We start from the raw sequence: 22259 nt of genomic DNA on the forward strand, positions 1-22259 counted from the left end.
ATTCTCAATTGCAAGAGTTGATTGATAAAGGTTTTATCCAACCTAGTTTATCACCTTGGGGATGTCCTGCAATTTTTGTGAAAAAGAAAGATGAGACCCTGAGATTATGTGTTGACTATCGACCATTGAATGAAGTGACAATTAAGAATAAATATCCCTTACCTTGGATAGATTTGCTTTTTGATCAACTGGCTAGAGCCAAGGTTTTCTCCAAGATTGATTTGAGGTCAGGATATCATCAAATCAAAATTAAGCCTAAAGATATTCCCAAAATGGCATTTACCACCAGATATGGATTATATGAATACCTGGTAATGCATTTTGGTTTGACAAATGCCCTAGCTCACTTCATGTATCTGATGAATTCAGTGTTCATGCCTGAGCTAGATAAGTTTGTAGTAGTCTTCATTGATGACATCTTAATATATTCCAAGAACAAGAAAGAACATGCTGAACATCTCAGAGTTGTTCTGACATGTCTAAGAGAACATTAGTTATATGCCAAGTTCAGTAAGTGTGACTTCTGGCTAAAGGAAGTATAGTTTTTAGGACATGTCTTGTCAGCTGAAGGAGTTGTGGTAGATCCAAGCAAAGTTGAGGATATACTAGATTGGAAACCACCAACCACTGTTCATCAGGTTCGAAGTTTTCTAGGAATGGCGGGTTATTACCGTCATTTCATTCCAGATTTCTCTAGAATATCCAAGTCCATCACTAGATTGTTGAAAAACCAAGCCAAGTTTGTCTGGTCACCTAACTATGAAGAAGATTTCTAGACTTTGAAAAGATTGTTAACCACTGCACCAGTGTTAGCACAGCCAGATATCAAGAAGCCATTCAACGTTTATTGTGATGCTTCTGGTATTGGTATTGGATGTGTATTGATACAAGAAGGTCGAGTCATCACCTATGCTTCCAGACAACTTAAGCGACATAAAGAACATTATTCAACTCATGATCTAGAGTTAGCAGCAGTTGTCCATGCTTTGAAGATTTGGCGGCATTATCTGCTTGGTAATACTTGTCATATTTATACAGATCATAAGAGTTTAAAATATATCTTTACTCAATCAGAATTTAACATGCAGCAAAGAAGATGGTTGGAATTGATTAAAGATTATGACTTGGAGGTGCATTACCACCCTGGTAAGGCAAATGTGGTTGCAGATGCACTCAGTCATAAGAGTCATTATAATTGCATGACCGTGAAGACAATGGATCCAACTTTATGTCATGAGATGGAGAAGTTGAAAATAGAGATAATTCAACAAGGTAGTTTGACTAATATAATTGTTGAATCAACTATTCGAGACCAAATTATTGCCGCCCAAAAAGAAAACAAGGGTATAGCCCATATCAAAGAAAGAGTCAGGAAGGGAAAAGCAGCATGCTTCAGAATAGATGATGCAGGTGTGTTATGGTTCAAGAATCGCCTTGTGGTACCAAAGGTTCCTAAGTTGCGATAGTCAATTCTTGAAGAGGCACATACCACCAGGTTCTCTATTCATCCGGGAAGTAATAAGATGTACCATGACTTGAAACAGAGATTTTGGTGGACCAAAATGAAGATAGAGATTGCTCGATATATAGCCAAGTGTGATACTTGTCAAAAAGTAAAAGCTATACATTTGAAGTCCGCTGGAGAGTTACAGCCATTGCCTATTCCAGCTTGGAAGTGGGAGGATATTAGTATGGACTTTATCGTCGGTCTACCCGAGACATCAAAAGGTTTTGACTCAATATGGGTTATTGTAGATCGACTGACTAAGTTAGCACATTTTCTTCTAGTCAAGAGTATATATCCCACTATCCAATATGCCAAGATGTATTTAGCACGAATCGTGAGCTTACATGGTGTACCAAAGACCATTGTGTCGGATAGAGGTACACAGTTTGTTTCCAACTTTTGGAAACAATTGCATGCTTTGATGAGTACCAAACTTCTATATAGTACCGCTTATCATCCATAGACTGATGGTCAGACTGAAAGAGTAAATCAAATACTTGAAGATATGTTAAGGTGTTGTGTCCTTAACTATTCCAATAAGTGGGATGAATGTTTGCCTATGGTTGTGTTCTCATACAACAATAGTTATCAAGAGAGCATTAAGATGGCTCCGTTTGAAGCACTCTATGGTTGTAGATGCTGAACATCGCTAAATTGGTCTAAACCTAGGGAAAGATGGTTCTTTGGAGTTGACCTTGTGAAAGAAATAGAAGAGAAGGTTAGGCAGATACAAAATAATTTGAATATAGCTCAGTCCCGACAAAAGAGTTATGCAGATAAACGACGTCGACCATTGGTGTTTAACAAGGGAGATTATGTATATCTAAAAGTATCACCAATGAAGGGAGTCAACTGTTTTGGTGTTAAAGGCAAGTTAGCACCTCATTATAATGGACCATTTCAAATATTGGAGAGGTGTGGAAAGGTGGCATATCGCTTGAAGTTACCAGAACATCTCTCAGTTGTACACGATGTGTTCCATGTCTCCTAGTTAAAGAAATGTCTTCAAATGCCTGATCAAAATATTGATATTGAAGGAGTGGAACTTGAACCTGATTTGACCTATTCGGAATATCCTATCTGAGTTCTGGATTAGAAAGACCATGTCACACGAAGGAGGACAATCAAGTTCTACAAGATACAATGGAATCAACAATCAGAAGAAGAAGCTACATGGGAATCCAAAGATTTCTTGCTAGAACAGTTTTTGAAGTTTCTTGCATCGATATAGAATAATATTAGTTGTGTTTTGTCTTTATGAACCATGTTTTGTAAAGGGAGCTTAGCTGTTTTATGGTTAGGTTTTGAATGTATTTGCTTGACACATTTCCTTTTCTATTACTTTATCCTAGGACTTTTAAATCTCGGGACGAGATTTCTTTTAGGGGGAAAGGTTGTAACACCTCTGGTGTTTTAAACACTAAAATATGCCATGTCATCATATGCATTGCACATCATTTTTGAGTTAGTGAAAATTTGATAAGGCATTCACTAAAACAAGTTTACTTTTATGATTATATGGGTTGACTTGTATGGATGAATCAAGTTCATAACCTTAGTGTTAAATTTGAATTCCAAAACCCTAATTTCCAGCATTTAAATTCTACCTTGGAAAACATAATTCAAAATCTAAGCACATTTTGGGGTTGAGTCTAAAAGGAAAAGTGTAGAGCTTGTCAATGTGTACAAAGTTGGTTTTTAGAGTTTTCAAAGTTGTTATATAAAATTTGAAGTAATTTGAAAGGGGATAAATTTTTGTGTGACCTCTCTAAGATGTAAACTTTTTAGGAAAAATATTAAATGTTACTTTTTAGTACATTTTGAATGTGATAAAAATTGCTCAAATTAATTAAGAAATGGGTTTTCATGATTTTTCTAGGCTTGTATAATTATCCAAAAATTATGAAAAATTGTTTTTACACTTAGTTATCATGTGATGAGCCTTCACCAAAATTTTGAGCTCAATTGGAACAAGTTGATTTATTTCATAATTTTTAATTAATTGTTAATTAATAAAAACAAATATTAACTCTTAATGACTTAGGTTTTGTTTGAATTTGGGATTGAGTGATGACCTTGGGTCATAAGCATAAAATGATCCTTGGCATTTAAAGTAAGTGTTTGAGTTTATAAAAAGGTTTAGTTAGTTTTTGGCTTGTAACTATACCGCGAAGGAAAGTTGTATTCAAGTTATTAACTTTTGCATCCATCGTCAAGCATCATGTTTATATCTCACATCATTTTAAACATGGTATTATTACTATGTGTAGTGAACAAAAGTGAGAACGTGGTAGTCAACCAAGTTGTCGAGGAAGTTAATCCACCTATTGAGGTCGGGTTTCATATTTGTGGAACATCTCCGAGACCGGACATTTCCGACAATCAAGGCAAGCCCCAGATGCATTTTAACCTACCTTGTGTTTTATAAATTTATATTGCTTTTGCTTTGAAATACTGCATTAAGTGATTAGGAGTTGAGTGGAAACCTAATTGATGCATTACCAACCTTGTTTTTCCATATCAACCTTGTTACCAGTTCTAATTAGGGAAGCTCTAGTTATGCTCAGCCATGCTTAGACAGATAACAGTCAGGTGATTACAGGTCACCTACGAGGTATAAATGGATTTTTGGATCCAATTGGTTATTTATGCTATCATGAGGTATAATCATGTGGAGTAATAAATCTAGACCGGGTGGACTCGGTGTATGAGAGCCACAAGACGTGGATGTCTTGTGAGCGGGTTCTTTCTGCCTATGTCGATTAAGAACCGTCCATTGTTGAATTGCATGAGGTGAGACTTTGTAGTACTAGCCACATACTCTGGTAAGCCTTAACTCGGCTATTCTATTATGAGAATGGCTACTCACGCACTAGGAGTGGAGAGATGGCGAGGGTAGCGTGTACTCATGTGGTAATGGGCTGGATTGGTGGAGTACTATATTCTCGGCTGGTACGGACCCATTCTTGTTTTAGAAGATCTGAGGGTAGGTTGGTATATGTAGGTTAGGGACCTGCATATGTCGTGTGGTTGGGAATCCCCAGCTGGGTTATAATCGGTTCGAATCATTGTTGCTCCTCGGTTATGGAGACTCAACTCACTGTTCATCATCGTAGTTAATAAATGAAACTTGAGGAAGATTTGAGAAAGGGTTTGATATGAAGTTCATGATCTCAATATGGATCATGGCAGATTCATATATGATCTTGATAAGGGTTATATGTTGAAAGAAAGAATCTTATGATAGAGCTTTTACGCAAAAGAACTTTGATTCTTGCTAAAGCCTTACCTTGAATCCCCGAGCCTGCATTCCTGAGTTTTCTCTGATTATATGTCAGTTTAGTCTTGTTGAGTACTTTTATACTCAGGGTTCTTTAACCCTTGTTGTAGGTGAGCCTCATGGGTAGGTCTGCCTTGGATCGTGCTGCATGACGGTTGTCCAAATCGAAGATGTCGAGTAAATGTGTGGCCCTTGGGCAGGGCACTTAAATTGCATGTTTCGTTTCGTGTTACTAAGCTACTCCACTACTATGGTTTGTAATAATAATCGTACTTAGTTTGTGAAACAACTATTTTGTAACTAAGTTATTGTAAGACTTCTGCTATTTTACTCTGATGTATATTAATGAATAAATTGTTGTAATACTGCAATGACTCTGTGATGGATCCTTCTCGGAAGAAATCATGGATGATTCGGGTTTCCCGAGGACACCCGACAGACTTCTTAAGTTACCGGGAACACATGCATAGTCATCATAAGTCATTGGACAATGACATGTGCATGTGGGCCCTATAATTTAGGAGGTTCTGCCACATATGGTCTCAAACAAAGCAAAAGGTGGCTCCTTTCCTTTGATTGGGGCCACGGGGAAGGCAAAGGACTCGACGACGGTGACCAAAGTGCACAGCGGAGTCTGCACCATGGCAAGATGCATGGCGGAGCTCCAGCGAGTTCACAGCAGCTGCGAACTAGTGCAAAGTGGGGGCTTTCCATCTAGCTAGCTACATGGTAGGGTGTGTAGGGTTACGGCGAAGCTCTACGACCAGATCTTGCCACACCAGGCGGCTAGAGTTGGTCGGATCGTTCCCGACACAATGACAACATGGGCGCACGGCGGTTTGGCGAGGTGGACGTGACCAGCGTCTCTCGGGGCTCCTCTTCTTCTTCCATCCAGCATGTAACACACTTGGTGTTACACTATAAATCTTTTTCGAAAACACTACATGTGCATCATGTTTATGTAATAATGTATGAATTAGTGTGTAAATCAATTCCTGTGACTCGAAACGTTCATCGGAAACACGAAATGAATGTTTTATTTCATGTCCTGTTATATCGCTTAGGGTTCTAAATGAATTTTTAGTGAACAAAAATGTTACAGGACACATGTATGAAACATAAATAAAGTTTGTACTATAAGATTCGAAGGTGACGATGAAATACCTGCGGTCCAGAACGGGATTCGCTAGCTAGCCTACTTAATAGCTTGGAAATCGTATTCGACGCGAAACCCATCAAGATGTGGTCAAGTTTCTTAAGTTAGAAAGCGGGTTGACGAGGCTAAGTTTGAGAATTTTTGTAGGAGAATCGGGTTAAGTAGTGGTATGTTCTTAGGGTTTGTTTCGGTAGCTTGACATGCCACCTCGAGAGTGAAATAGATGGTTTAGCAACTGGATCACTGAGACACATTTTTGGGATGCTTTAAAAAGCATATAAGGCACGTTCCTGGCCAGCGTCAGCATCTGGACGTGGTCACTACCTTGGCTCGGCTCGGCTCTACGCCGTAGCGCTAGCTTGCCCAAGTGCGCACCGCCACGTAGGGCACACCGCCATTGCCGTGCCCTGGCACGCCCTTGCACACACGCACACGATGCGCACGTGCACGCACGTCAGCACATGTGCCACCGCACTGGATGGGCCTGCCACTAGCTCCACACTGCTGGCCACTACCACCTATTGCTGCGCCCAAGCGCGCTCACCCGCACCATTGCCTTGCCGCGCGTGGGCCTGCCTTAACTGCCTTACCATCATGTCCGCACTCGATGCGACGCTGCGCTATGGCCTCTCCCTTGGCCGGCGCCATCCACTACGGCACAAAGGACCAAGCCACCGTCAGCTTGCTAATAATGGCAATGTGGCCAACTGTTCCTGTGCGTGTTTGGCTGGTTCCCCATTGCCCTATAGCACATGCACAATTGTGCTTCGAGTTGACAGCCACGTCCCTCCATGATAATGTCGCGCCAAGCCATGCCGACCATTCCCTGTTCCTCTATCTCCTTGGTCGCTCAACCCGTGCTTGCAATTTGACCTGGTGGAGCCGCCTTGGTCCAATTAACTTAGTCCACAGCTTCGCGGTGTAGTCAGCCAGCCACCCGACCCCATCGCGCCGTGATCTATGCTGGCCATGCTCCAATTTGGAGTTTTCCTCCCGCTAGGTCGTTAAGACCACCGTGTCACGCGTCGACAGCAAAGCCCCAATCCAGAGCTGCTCGTGTTCAATTCGTTGCACCGCCAACTTTGCCTCCACCTACTCATCACCCTATGCAACCTTTCCTAGTCGCTACCACCTTCTAGCCTCATCGGATGTAGCCTTGCCACCACGATGCACCACCACACCATCCGTGCACACGTGGCCAGCTTGCCTCGGACCGCCTTTGGTCCAACCACCACCTCGTCTGGGTGTGTGGTGAGTGCCTTGAGCTTGTGTGCTACCCCTACTATTCTAGCATTGCTGTAGCTCATAGGAACGCCACCGTCGTGATTGTAGGAGCTTCGCTACTGTGGACCAGCTTTACTATGGTGTATCGGCTCATGCTTTCTTCGCCCAGTGCTTCATGTTCACTCCTAGATAGGTATTAGCTCCGTAGATAGGGCGGGGAAGGGCTGGTCTGGTCAGCGTAACCAACTGGTACCAGTGCCACCGCGTGATTATCAGGTAGGCCGAGGGTGTTTTTGCAAGATGACCGGTGCGCGTGGGTCCTCCCTGTCATGGGCCATCGTTGCGCGAATTGGGCCGCGCCCGTATGAGCCACGCCATGCGTTGCATGCACGCACGCACGCATTGCGCCAGAGTGGGCTGAGCCACTCACGTTTTGGGCCACGCGGTGGAATGCGGTTTTCCAATTTCTAGTAAAGTTATGAATGTTTATTCAATTAAGTTTTGAGCTAAACTTTGAAAAATTATAGTAAATTCTATAGATGTCCAAAAATACTGAAACAAAATTTGTTATGTTCACAAAAATGCTATCTATCTATTAGTGTAGTTAGTTTCTGGTTAGATGTGATAATGATAGACTCATAAATGCACTTTAGAAAGCTTAGTATTATCTAGCTTAATATTTGTTGGAATTTTTGTGGCAAATTGATGATAGCTTTAGCCATAAATTTTTTACAGTAGGTTCATTAGATTATTATGTACTCATTGTAATTTTTGTAGCCCTAGAGTAGATAGATAAATAGAGTAGCTAGTACTCCCTGTTTTATCATATATAGAGTAAATCTGTATTAAGAGTAAGAATACCTTTAGTTGCTAAGATAATATATGTCATGCTTCATACTTGTTAGTGGTAACAGTAGGTAACTTAGCACCTTAGTTGGTGGAACTAGCTTAGTAGCTTGATAGAGGTATTTTATTTTAAGAGTTGTTGTTGCCGTATTACTAAGTGTTGCATCATTATTTCATGCATGTAGATCACGAGTTGGTAGAATTCATGCCTGTGGATGAATAGCACTTTGAGGAGGTCATTGAGGAGTACAAGGAGGAGATTCTCATACAGGAGGGAGCCCCAGAGCTATTCGGTGCTGACTTTGTAGACCCACCGCCTACCCAAGGCAAGCCCCGGTGCATAACCCCTATTTTTGAATGATTACTGAATATATATATATATGATGTGCATTTACGTTATAGGCATGTTACGAAAACTACATGCATAGATATACTTACCTATGAATCCTACTAGTATAGGTCGAGTAGCTGCTATGCTCAGGGTATCGGTAGCATGAGTAACCTGCCATTACTCACAATAGGTGATAATTATGATCACTCATGATAAAATGGTGGAAAGGAAAAATAGTGACCGAGCAGGGATATGGTTGGGTATTGGTGGGTGTAAGAGGTTGTGTCCTACGGCCAATAGGGCATAGCTTGGTTACACTTTTTCCCTGCATGTGTCAATTAAGGATCGGCCATTGCATAACTCTCTAGGCAAGTCATAGATTTATTATCCCAAGCACATACATGGGTATGGGTGCAGGGAAGGCTTGTTGCTCTCCTGTCGTGGGTTTTGGCTCTTTTTGGACCGATTGATTATGGGCGGGGATGGTGGAGGTCCTTGCACCGCACTAAGTCTAGGACTTAGAAGTGGGGGCTTGGAGTCCAAGTTTAGATGGGGACCTAGACCCCATGATAGGAGGGTGATGGGTTGGTCTTACTTGCACCTAGGGTACAAGCAGGGCATGTGTTTTTGGGGTACCTAGCCGGGGGCATTGATTCGTGAATCGCTGGGCAATCCGATACGGCTTGTCTATGGTCTAGCACCGTAGTAAGAACTGAAAGATAGAAGGTGAGGAAATGGAACTCATTACTCAACACTTGATTGGAAGTAGAACATGTGCTTACATTGATTGGCTAGATAATAAATTAATCATGGCTGCTAATAATAACATAAATAAGGACTCACCATTAGTATTGCTTTCTGCAAAAAGAAAACCAACAAACCATAAAGCTTTGCAAATCCCTTGGAGTCTAGAAACTATTCCCACTAGTCAGATAAGTCTTGCGAGTACATTGTGTACTCAGGGTTTATTTACCCCTATTGCAGGTAATGCTTGAGGAGTACCGTTGTGTGAAGGATTCTTCTAGTGGGCACAGATGGATCCTTGTTCTTTATCGATAGATGTTTATTATCATTCCGCTGTTTAATATTTCACACTCTGAATTTGGCAATGTAATAATGAATTTCTAAGAACTCTGGATGTATGAAATGTACTAAGTATTATAACTCGTTCTCATTATTGGATCCTTGAGGGAAAATGTGGACTCTTCGGGCTCTCCCTTGGGGTATGCCCGATGGAACCCGCCTGTTGTAGCTTGCTTTCGGGGTGCTTAGTATCTGGTGGAAGACGAGCGCCTCCATAAGTGCGTTATTTTGGGCGGTTCTACCATAGTTGGTACTAGAGCCAATAATGGGTCTACAAGTTTCATCACTCCTTTCCAAAACTTAAAATTTGACCAACAAAAGTTTTGCGAAAAGTAGGATGCGATAAATTATCTAAATAAGTATAGGCCCTAGCAATATGGTCTATCTAGGATAGCGGCACTGGTTTTATCTAATCAGTTTCGGTAGGTACACTGACTTACGTTGCGTAAGAAATCACTTAGCATATTGAAAGTGAGTGTGCGATGTGCCAAAATTTTGTGAATGCCGCTATATTTCGGCTTGAGTGAGCGTATAGGCCGATACATACATCATGATAAGAGAATCTTGCTTAACTAAAATCCCCCCTACACGTATAATTGGATTAGTAAAATTGATAGGATAAACTAAAAGAATGCTTTAATAAATGTCTTATCATTTCTCTAATCCCTTGTTTCTAATATGGAGGGTTGTTCTAAGTGGATGGTTCCTATCTCTTATAGATGAACTTGAGATTCGGTTGCAGGAGCACCAGCGTCGGGGAGGGCCAAGGTGAAAGTGGCCGGGGCAATGAGCATGGCAACAGGGAGAGCCATGAGGCTCCATGTCTGGCTCCTCCTCCTCCTCTACCACCACCTCTGATGACTCATGCAGAGATGATGGTGGAAATGTTGGCTGCTCACCATGAGTTAGCCTACGCCATGGAGCTGCTGGCACATGCTATTAGTGGCTTCACCCATGGAGGCCATGGGGGCAATGGTTGGAACATGGGTGGTGGCCACGATCCTGAGGGACCCTACTTTTATTAGGATTTCTTAAAGATGCATTCGCCCATGTTCACACCGATGGTTGAGCCCCTAGATGCGGAGCATTGGCTTTGTATTCTAGAGCAAAAGTTTCTTTTGCTCACCGTGCCTGATGAGCAGAAAGTGCGCTTTACAGTGCAATAGTTGTTGGAGTGCGTGAGTGCATGGTGGGGTACCTTCAATACCATGCAGCAGCTAGATCATCGGGTGACCTGGCAGGAGTTCACCGCAGCATTCAAAGAATTTTATATTCCTACTGGTGTTCTCAATAGGAAGTTGACTGAGTTCCTAGACCTATGGCAAGGGAGTATGTCTATGATGGACTATGTCAATAAGTTCAACCACTTGTCCCAGTATGCTGGAACTCATGTGGATACAGACGAGAAGAGGGACCGCTTCTATCGCGGCCTCTCTTGCAACTTACAGAAGGAGCTCTATACTAGGAACTATCAGACCTTTGGGCAATGATGAATGCTGCCATCGCCATGGAGTGCTTGCAGTAGGATTCCTAGGTAGAATGGAAGTGCAAGCAGGTGGCTATGGGGTCTTCTAGTCACCCCCATACTCAGAAAGTACAGGTTGTCAGGCGGGTGCCCAATCAATCTTTAGGCGGGCATTCGTTTCGACAGCCTCAGCAGACTGTTCAGGTTCCTTCCATGTAGTACCGTGCACCTACTCAGCAGGTGCAACTTCAACAGCCTCAAGGACAGCAGGTCCCACCTCACCAAGGATAGGGAAACAAGTTGGGTGCTTGTTTCAAATGTGGCAAGGATGGCCACTATGACAGAGAGTGTCCGCAAAACTAGCCAGCCCAATCCGCTCAACCATCGGCTAACTCTAGGCTAGTCAAGCGAACAGTGATCAAGAAGAAAGTGCCAGTCAGTTGATCTGGACAAGTGAATTTCACGGAGGCTGAGCAGATATTGCAAAATGAACCGGTGATGGCTGGTATGTTCACCATTGATTCCCATCCAGCTTATGTGTTATTTGATTCTGGTGCATCACACTCATTCATGAGCATGGGATTTGCACACCGACACAATATACCCCTTATGGCTATATGTTTCACCTAGAGAATTAGTACTCTGGGTGCGTAGATGTGCGTTAATACTCAGACGGATATAGTGAGCTTGGTATTAGCCACTCACACTTACCGTCTCTAGTTCATGATACTGCCTGGGTAATGCATTAATGCCATTCTAGGAATGAACTGGTTGCGTGTATATGGGGTAGTCTTGGATTTGAACTAGAGAATTGTGGAGTTACGACTTTCTTCTTCTGAGGATAGGATGTCTCTTCTGATACCCTCAGATCCATCCTTACCTATTGCTGCTCATGCTGAAGCCTCTCCTAATCTTACCTCTATTCCTGTGGTATGTGAGTTCTTGGATGTTTTTCCTAAAGATCTACCTGGATTGCCATCGGACAGAGAGGTGGAGTTCTCCATTGAGCTAGAGCCTGGTACTACTCCTATCTCCCGATGCCTATACCACATGGATCTGAAGGAATTGGTTGAAATGAAGAAGCAGCTAGAAGAGTTGCTAGAAAAGGGCTTCATCCATCCTAGCTCTTCACCTTGGTGTTGTCCAGCCATTTTTGTGAAGAAGAAGGATGGCACTCTTCAGATGTGTGCAGATTACCACCCTCTTAATGCGGTAACTATTAAGAATAAGTATCCTTTGCCCTACATAGATACTTTGTTCGATCAACTAGCTGGTGCCAAGGTGTTCTCCAAGATTGACCTTCGTTCAGGCAATCATCAAATCAAGATTAGACCACAAGATATACCAAAGACAACTTTTTCTACTAGGTATGGGCTGTATGAGTACCTAGTAATGTCTTTTCATCTCACCAACGCTCCTGCATTCTTCATATACCTGATGAACTCAGTCTTCATGCCAGAGTTGGACAAGTTTGTGGTGGTATTCATTGATGATATCCTGATATATTCCAAGAACAAGGAAGAGCATGCCCAACACCTTCGGATAGTACTGGCTCGATTGAGGGAACACAAGTTATATGCTAAATTTAGCAAGTGTGAATTCTGGTTACATCGAGTGCAGTTTTTGGGGCATGTTTTGACACCTGACGGTATCTCGGTTGACCCCAGCAAGGTGCAAGATGTGCTAAATTGGAAGTCTCCCAAGTTAGTGCACCAAATTCATTAGTTCCTTGGTCTAGCTAGATACTATCGGCGTTTCATCCCGAATTTCTCCAAGATAGCTCAGTCGATGACCAAGCTGCTCCAAAAAGAAGCCAAGTTTGATTGGAGCCTGGCTTATGAAGAAGCCTTCTAAGCTTTGAAGAAATTTCTGACCACTGCTCCTGTCATGGCCCAACCAGATATTGACAAACCTTTTGATGTATATTGTGATGCCTCGAAGATGGGGTTTGGATGTGTGCTTATGCAGGATGGGCGTGTGATAGCTTATGCTTCATGCCAACTAAAAAAGCACGAAGTGAATTACCCCACTCATGATTTAGAGCTAGCTGCTGTGGTCCACGCTCTAAAAATTTGGAGGCATTATTTGTTGGGCAACAAAGTACATATTTTTATAGATCATGAGAGCTTCAAATATATTTTTACTCAGTTTGAGTTAAATATGAGGCAAAGGAGATGGTTAGAATTGATCAAGTATTATAACTTGGAGGTACATTACCACCCAGGAAAGGCCAATGTGGTAGCTAATGCCTTGAGCTGAAAATCATATCAGGTTGAAGAAACACCTTTGTCTCTCAACCATGCAGAGGTGCTGGCTCACATTGCTTTGACCTTAGAATTGCTAGAGCAGATTATTTGGGAGCAAAGGCAAGACACTTTAGAAATTCCTCCCATCAAGAAATTGATTGCCGAAGGGCGTGGTCCTCACTTTAGTATTGATGAGCAAAGACTAGTGAGATACAAAGATAGATTGGTGGTTCCATCAAATGAGGAGCTGAGAAGGAAGATTTTGAATGAAGCCCATCATTCAAAGTTGTCTATCCATCCTGGCAGCAACAAGATGTACCATGATTTGTGCCACTTGTACTAGTGGTCCAACATGAAGTAGGATATCACCCAGTACATTGCGGAGTGCGACACTTGTGGGAGAGTTAAAGCAGATCATGTACGTACTTGGGATATTTTCAGCCCTTGCCATTCCTGTTTGGAAATGGGAAGATATCTCCATGGACTTTGTGGTGGGTTTGCCCCGCACATCCAATGGCTATGATTCTATTTGGGTCATTGTGGACCGTCTCACTAAGTCTGCTCATTTTATCCCAGCGGACGCTAGATATATAGCTAATAAGTATGCTGAGATATATTTTGATTAGATTGTGACCCTACACGGAGTTCCCCTTACTATCATCTCTGATAGGGGGTCAGTTTTTGTCTCTCATTTCTGGGAGCAACTACAACAATGTCTTGGTACTCCTCTCCTCAGAAGCTCAGCATATCATCCACAAACTAATAGCCGAACTAAAAGGGTGAACCTAGTGCTCGAGGATATGTTGAGAGCTTGTGCCATTTCTTTTCCTAAGAAGTGGGATGGATGCCTAAAGTTAGCTAAATTTTCTTACAATAATAGCTACCAAGAGAGCATTCGCATGGCACCATTTAAAGCTCTATATGGAAAGAAATGTAGGACACCACTTAACTGGGTTGAAGTAGGAGACCGTGGCTATTTTGGGCCTGATTTCATCAAAGAGGCTCAAGAGCAAGTAAGCATTATTCAGAGTCACTTGAAGACAGCTTAGAGCCGACAGAAAGCTTATACAGACAAGCAAAGAAGGCCCTTGCAGTTTGCAGTTGGGGATTATGTGTACCTCAAGGTGTCTCCTATGAGAGGGGTGCATCAGTTTGGTGTCCATGGCAAGCTAGCCTCTCGATATGTGGGTCCTTACAAGGTCTTGGCATAGTGTGGTCCAGTTGCTTATCATCTCCAACTTCCTGATATTTTATCGGTGGTACACGATGTGTTCCACATATTTTAGTTGAGGAAATGTTTGCGGGTGCCTAATGAAGCTGTGGAAATTGAAGGGCTTCCCCTCTAGCCTGATTTGACTTATATTGAGCACCCTATCAAAATCCTAGACGAAAAGGAAAGAGTGACGAGTTACAATGTGGTGAAGTTCTACAAGGTGCAGTGGCAAAACCACTCAGAGGATGAAGCCACGTGGGAACAAGAGAGCTATATATTGAAGCATTACCCCCACCTTCTCTTGGGTTCTGATAGGTAGTTGTTTACATTGAAATGTATTTCCTATCTCCTTTCCCACACTAGGCACATAAATCTCGGGTCGAGATTTTGTTTTAGGGGGGTAGAATTGTAACACCCTCGGTGTTACACTATAAATCTTTTTCTAAAACACTGCATATGCATCATGTTTATGCAATAATGTATGAATTATAGTGTGTAAATCAATTCCTATGACTCGAAATGTTCATCGAAAATGCGAAACGAATGTTTTTTCATGTCGCGTTATATCGCTTAGGGTTCTAAACGAATTTTTAGTGAACGAAAATGTTATAGGACGCATGTACGAAACTTAAATAAAGTCTGTAGTATAACATTCGGAGGTGATGATGAAATACCTATGGTTGAGAATGGGATTCACTAGCTAGCTTACTTAATAGCTTGGAAATCCTATTCGACGCGAAACCAATCAAGACGTGGTCAAGTTTCTTAAGTTAGAAAGCGGGTTGACGAGGCTAAGTTTGAGAATTTTTGTAGGAGAATTGTGTTAAGTAGTGGTATGTTCTTAGGGTTTGTTTTGGTAGCTTGACATGCCACCTCGAGAGTGAAATAGATGGTTCAGCAACTGGATCACTGAGACGCATTTTTTGGATGCTTTAAAAAGCGTGCAAGGCACATTCCCGGCCGACGTCAACATCTAGATGTGGTCACTGCCTCGGCTCGGCTCGACGCCACAGCGCTAGCTCACCCAAGTGCGCACCACCACATAGGCCACACCACCACTGCCATGCCCTAGCACGCGCTTACGCACACGCACACGATGCGCACATGTGCACACGCCTAGATGCGTGCCACCGCACTGGCTAGGCCTACCGCTGGCTCCACGCTGCTGGCCACTGCCACCTGCTACCACGTGTCACAGAACCGACTAATTTATAAGAGCACAAGTACAAAAACAATCACCGAAATGATCAAATTCTCACACTTGAGCCCATATAAACCCGGTAGTCAACTGAAACCACAAAGGATTTCAAACCAACTTGTATACAACCAAGATCACAGCAATTCAACATAACATATCGTACGTTACAACATTTCATAGATGGTTTGCAATTAGGTTACAACACCTCAGAGTCATCGTTATTACAAAATAGGTCTTGTAAAGTATGCGGAAGCAAATAGTTTAACTTACACACCCGAGTTCAAATACAAATACTGGTTTGCTAATCACAACCCGCAAAAGCATTCAGATAAGAGAAACAGAGATCATGCCCATGATCTAGTCTTCGTCACCCGCCGGGTGGAGACAATACTTACAGAAACCCTAATATAGAAGGTCATCTGCAACAAGAGGGAATAAACCCTGAGTATGAGAATGTACTCAGCTAGACTTACCCATCGGAAACCAAAACAAAAGACACCAAGGATCATGCATAGCTTAATTTAGTGGATCTGGCTGACACTTTCTCTTTGCGGAAAAGCATAAGTAATAATGATCAACTCTTAATCTGAACTAGCAGTGACTTTTAGCCATTAACCTGTCATCTACATGAGCACCTGTACTAAGCAATCATTTGATTAAGATGCAAACATTAATAACCATAGCAGGTATAAATCGTGGCAACATTCTCATCATCATCCATTTAACCATATCGTTAAATTAATAGAATCTACGTTTCTGCTGCTCAGTCAAGTTCTCACTATCCGAGAGAGACGGTGATTCGAATCGATTCCTATCTAGCTAGAGAGGTATTCCTAAACATAAACCCTGCTTCCCTCATCAGGGTCGCAAACAAGTCACCTTTGGCACAATTCAGGAGTCATGAGTCTGAACAGATCGACATTCTCAGAGAACCACTCTACCAAGGTTGCTCAGGACTCTAACCCGCCTTGGACTTATGCTAATGGCTCTCTACACATCCTTACTACCTCCAGAATGCACGCCACTGCTCATGTTCCTGGCCTGAGTCGAGCTACAAGGCTTCGTGGTCGGAACGAGTTATCCGGCCAGCTAAGTGTTAGGTTACGTTCAACATGACATGAGGACTTACAGCGTATCGGTCCTTAAATGACACAAATAGAGTCACTATGTCTAACCCTACATAAGACTCCGCCCGGTCTTAATTCATTATTAACATGGTTCTTTTCCATGATAGCAAATATAGCCAACCGTGATCCACCTCATCCTAAAGCTCGCAGGTGATAGGAAATCACCTGACTTCTACCGCACTAAGCATGGCTAAGCATTTAACCCATTCCTGAATGTAAATAGGATTCAAGTGCGATACCTAGACAAGGATGGGTATATAATGCAACAATTGGTTCCAACCAATTCCTATACTTAATGCATCATCAACGAGTAAAAGATACTCAAGATATTTGTAAAAGCATGGGAGACTTAATATGCTCCGGGGCTTGCCTTTCAGGAAAGAGGACGGTTGGTGGTCAGGGCACTCGGGCAATTCCTCCTCGGCGGCTGCTTCATCGATTTCTTGCACCTTGGGCTCCTCCTCCTGGCTCGCTCCTCGAATTCCAGCAGCGTCACTCCGTCCGGCACACCTATTGCATGTATGCGCATGATAAATATCATGGATGCACATGACGAAGTTAGGAATGCTCGGGGAATGCACATGCTTACTGCAGTCTGCATTTTCCGACCTCAAGGCATGATTCCAACTTTTACCAGGTCAAATTTACAGAACCACATAATCAGGTCCAACAAGATAGAGAGCAAGCAAAACTATGATCTAACTTTGAACAGTTGTGGCTCCTAAACTACTAGGCCAATTGCCACCAAATTTTGACAGCAGCTAGATACATAAGTTATCTTCAACTTTTGTATTCACCACATTCCCAGCAAACCAAAATATCATGGGAAACTTTGTAAAGTCCCGAGAACTGTCCACAAAGACATAATGCTAGGAAATATTTATTAACTGATGTTGCAAACAAATAATTGGACAAAACCAACTCTACTCACGTATCACACATGTCACAAGAACATCAGAAAGTAAAGTGTTCACCACCAATTCATTTCTTTTAATGCCTTTCTTAATTTATTTAATTAATCAGGGGAAATGGTAAACATATATGAAAACTACACCATTTAATCTACAAAAATTATAGTAGGTATCACATGCTCCAAGTAGACTACTATACAAATTTCACATCATTTGAGCAAGTATAACATCTAATACAAAAATGACAAGGCATAAAGGCTAAAAATGACATAATTAGGAAACCCTAGTGAAAAGTGTCAAGCGACAGATTTTATATTTTTCCTAGCATCCTAAAGGTACTAGGACATTCCCTGCAAAATTTCATGGTCATTGGATTCATAGATAAATTACAAAAATTCATTTGGTACAACTTAGGTCTACATTTCGCTGGGAATTTATATTTTTCCTAGCATCCTAAAGGTACCAGCTGGGAATTTATTCCTAACACAAACCCAGGTCTACCAGCCACGATAGCCTTAGGTCACCTTTGGTACAACTTAGGTCTACATTTTGCGGGTCCATACCGTGCCGCACAATCTGGAACACCAGATGCCAGGACGTTCAGGCCTAGCCTGCCCTTGGGCTCAGTCTGATCGTTCCTCGGAAGGAGCGCACAACAGAACGGTTCCTGGCCTGAGTTGAATTACTCGGCTTCACGGTCGGAACGAGTTATCCGGCCAGCTAAGTGAGAGGCATGCGTTCAATCTTGTCAGAAGCGCCAACAACGGTACGGTCCTTAATCGACACAGATGGGGATAGATCCACACCCAAGACCTCCATGTCTTGTGGCTTCTCTATCGACATCCCGCCCGGTCTCGATTTTCTTTTACCCCATGGTTCTATTCCACGATAGCAAATATAGCCAACCGTGCTCCGGTATCCACCTATATCTCGTAGGTGACAGGACATCACCCGACTTCTACTGGTCTAAGCAGGGCTAAGTATATATTCGATCTTGGACCTATACCGGTTAAAGGTGTAATATCTGGACAAGGAATGTACATGCACCAAGTGGTTCCATTCAACTCTTATAACCTAATGCATCAATCATAAGTACTTCAGTAAACATTTGTAAAATACTAGGAGACTTAGAATGCTCCAAGGCTTGCCTCACAGAAAGGAAGTGGGGCGGTGGTCAGGACACTCCGGGAGCTCTTCAGGATTCTGCTCCACGCCTTCGGGAGCTACGGCTTGAGGATTCTCCTGCTGGTCCCCTTCCTCTGCTTCTTCGAATTCCAGCAACGTTATTTCTTCCTCCAATCCTAGATGCATGAATATGGCATAAGTATTATGAATGCATATATGTTAACAAGTGCATCATGTTTATTGAGTAGGTGCATATCTCTTCTCGATTATTTAATTAACTACTTCCACAATGCGTCGACTATATCACAAAACAGCAGCTACTTGTTTCACTCATAACTAGAGTTCTACTAATCCAAATGCAGTGATCCTAGACTTTCTGGAAAGCTTATCAAATTATCTACGACTTTGTTGTTAAGCATTTTTACAGCAAACATCATACCTATCATGCAACTTATCAAACTACAGAATCTGTCCGGAATCCTTTTAATCTTTGCATTTTAAAGCAACAATACTTCTACTTCAGGTAATCACTCAAAGTTTGACAACATAAAGCCTACCAACAGTTTAAGCATACCAAATACTTTCAAGACAATATAATGGTGAAGCCCAAACTATTTATTTAAATGCCTTTATTATTTTGTTTAGATAATTAGGCTAAATAATAAACATATATCAATTGTGCATCAAAAATTCTTAAACATTTACAGTGCCTTACTAATGCTATCAAAGGACTACTGTAAATGTTTCATGCCATTTTATTCAATAAAACACTCTATACAAAAATGATAAGACAGAAAGGCTTACAATAGCAAAAATAGAAAACCCTAGTGAAAAGTGTCAAGCAATAGATTTCCTATTTTTCTTAGCATCCTTATGGTACTATGATTACCCCCAACAAATTTCATGAATTTTGGATTCATAAATAATTTATAAAAATTCATACAAGGATTAACTATTTATAAAAGAAAAATCTATAACTATGAATCTACACATGCACTAATCCTCAAATTTTTACCAGAGTTCATACATGACAAGAATAGCTTACCACAAAACTTTCATAATTTTTGGAGCACAGGAACTCTAGATATAAAATAAACAAGTTTGCATGCATTCAAAAACACATTTCAAATCTCTATTTAAATCTCCCAAAATTTCTACTGTAAATGTCAAGAACATATTTTTCCTAAATACTACACTTCCTAAGGAACACTACCAAATTTATTTCACAATTTTTGAAGCTACCAAACTAGAGATCTAAAAATTACAAAACACACTCAAATCTGGAATATTTGAACTAGCTTTAGAATGAAGGGTCGCTGACAGCAGGGACCCACGCGCCAGTTGGACCCACGCGTCAGCGACACAAAAACAGAGCAGCGGCGCTTGCGCAAGCTTGCGCGGCCATGGCTCATCGACGGCAAGTTCGCCGGCGGTGAGGTCTTCACCGCGTGACCTACGTGACCTAGCGCACCGGTTGAGCTACTCGGTGGGATCTCTCATCGGGGCTATGCACGGCGGTGGTGCTCATGGCGGAGCGGTGGCACTGGACGACGGCGAGACGCTGGTGGAAGCTACAGCGGCTCAAACAAATGCCACGCCGAGCATCACAGAGCTACGGTGGACCTAGCTAGCGCTCTATCGTGGCCTGGGGTAGACGGTGGCGACATGGCCACGACAACGGGGCTGGCGGCGGAGCTCCGACGAGGCTTGCACGGCGCGGTGGCTTACCAAGCTTGAACAGCGGGCACTGGGGGACACAGGGAGTTGCTGGGAAGATGGTGATGCTATTGCGGTGGCGAATGGGCGGCTCAGTGCTAGCTAGAGCTGGCTATGGCGACAGCGGAGGCGGGACGAGCTCGGCTGTCGCTGCGACGAGGAAGGAGGACGTGAAATGGGGAAATGAGGGCGCGGCTGAGTGTTGGCGGACGCTGGGGAGTTGAAGGCACGCTCTGTCCTGGCTTTGCCGCGTGGGGCAGGGCACCGGCGACGCGCGGCTAGCCGTGACGTCGACGCAGCACGCGGACTCTGTTCCGGTCGACCACTGAATCAACCGATTTAGTCGGTTCAGTCGCGCAAGGAGCAGCTTGACAGCGAGTTTTCCCGGCCATTTCACCGCTAATCCGTGGCTCCAAAGCATAAACCGTCTAAACAAAAATCATAGCCCTATGTACCAGCTTCAACTTTGGTTAAGGGAGTATGCTCTAATTTGCAACCAATAACGAGTAATGTCATCACCAAGATGGGTTTGTCAGGCTGTCAGTCGAACAAAGACTTAGAAAATTTCACAAGTGTTGAAATGTTGATTTTGCTGATTTTTGTGATCTCAATTCAAGCATGTTAGGAGCTAAATCATTCAATGACCCAAAAATAAAAGTTGTTCCTTATGTCAAATACTACAACTTTACTTTAGTGATCTCCTCCATGCAAGGTCTCTAACACCTAGTTCAAACTTGGTCAAACATGTCACATTTAAATGATGATATACATCAAAGCATGGCTTAATGACCTATTTACCCCTAACCATGAATATCAAAGTTGTTCATAATGATACTCTAAACATGTTTAAGCAATTTGCAAGGTCATTCAATCATTTCATGTAGTAGTCACTCATAGGGCTAGTTAGTGTAATCACATGAAGCTTAAGTGTTGGTTCATGAAATGTGACCATGAACAAAGTCCTATTTGCTAACCTAGGTGTTGCTATATATATTTTTGTGACTCACATCCACCAAGTACATGTGTCCACCCATGATCATATGCATAGACACATGGAGACATGAAATAATGAGAAAAGTTGCATATGTTTAAGAAACATGCGATAACAAGCAAACGTTGCAGATGTTTCAATCCAATGTTTCAATTGTAAATGCTTATTTATGAATGCTTGATGATCATGCTCATGTTATGCAAGTCAAGTTATGCAAGGCTAACACCCGAGGTGTTATAGCCCCTCCCCTTATAAAAATCTCATCTTGAGATTTGCAAGACCTACCATTCTTGGAAAAAGGCAGGATAAACTTCTCATAAATAATCTTCTCTTTCCCACGTAGCATCTTGTTCACTATGATTATTCCACACCACCTTATAGAACTTAATAATCTTACTCCATGTCACTCTCTCCATCTCCTCTAATACTCGAATTGGCTTTTCTTCATAGGTCAAATCCGATTGAAGCTGCACGTTGGTGGGTGCAATAGCTTCTTTAGGTACTCGAAGACATTTCTTCAACTGAGAAACATGGAACACATCAAGTATTGCACTCATCTCTGGTGGAAGTTGTAACTTATACGCAACATTTCCTTTTCGTTCCAAAATTTTGTATGGCCCTACATATCTGGGTGAAAGCTTCTTTTTCATCCCAAATCTTTTCACACCTTTCATGGGTGATACTCTCAAGTATACATAGTCACCCACTTCAAAAGTCAGTGGTCTTCTTCTTCTGTCGGCATAACTCTTTTGTCTTGATTGAGCTGCCTTCATATGTTGTTGGATGATACGTACTTGCTCTTCGGCTTCATTGACAAAGTCAATACCAAAGTATCTCCTT

Source organism: Miscanthus floridulus, chromosome 2, assembly GCF_019320115.1.
Source record: "Miscanthus floridulus cultivar M001 chromosome 2, ASM1932011v1, whole genome shotgun sequence".
Lineage (NCBI taxonomy): Eukaryota > Viridiplantae > Streptophyta > Magnoliopsida > Poales > Poaceae > Miscanthus > Miscanthus floridulus.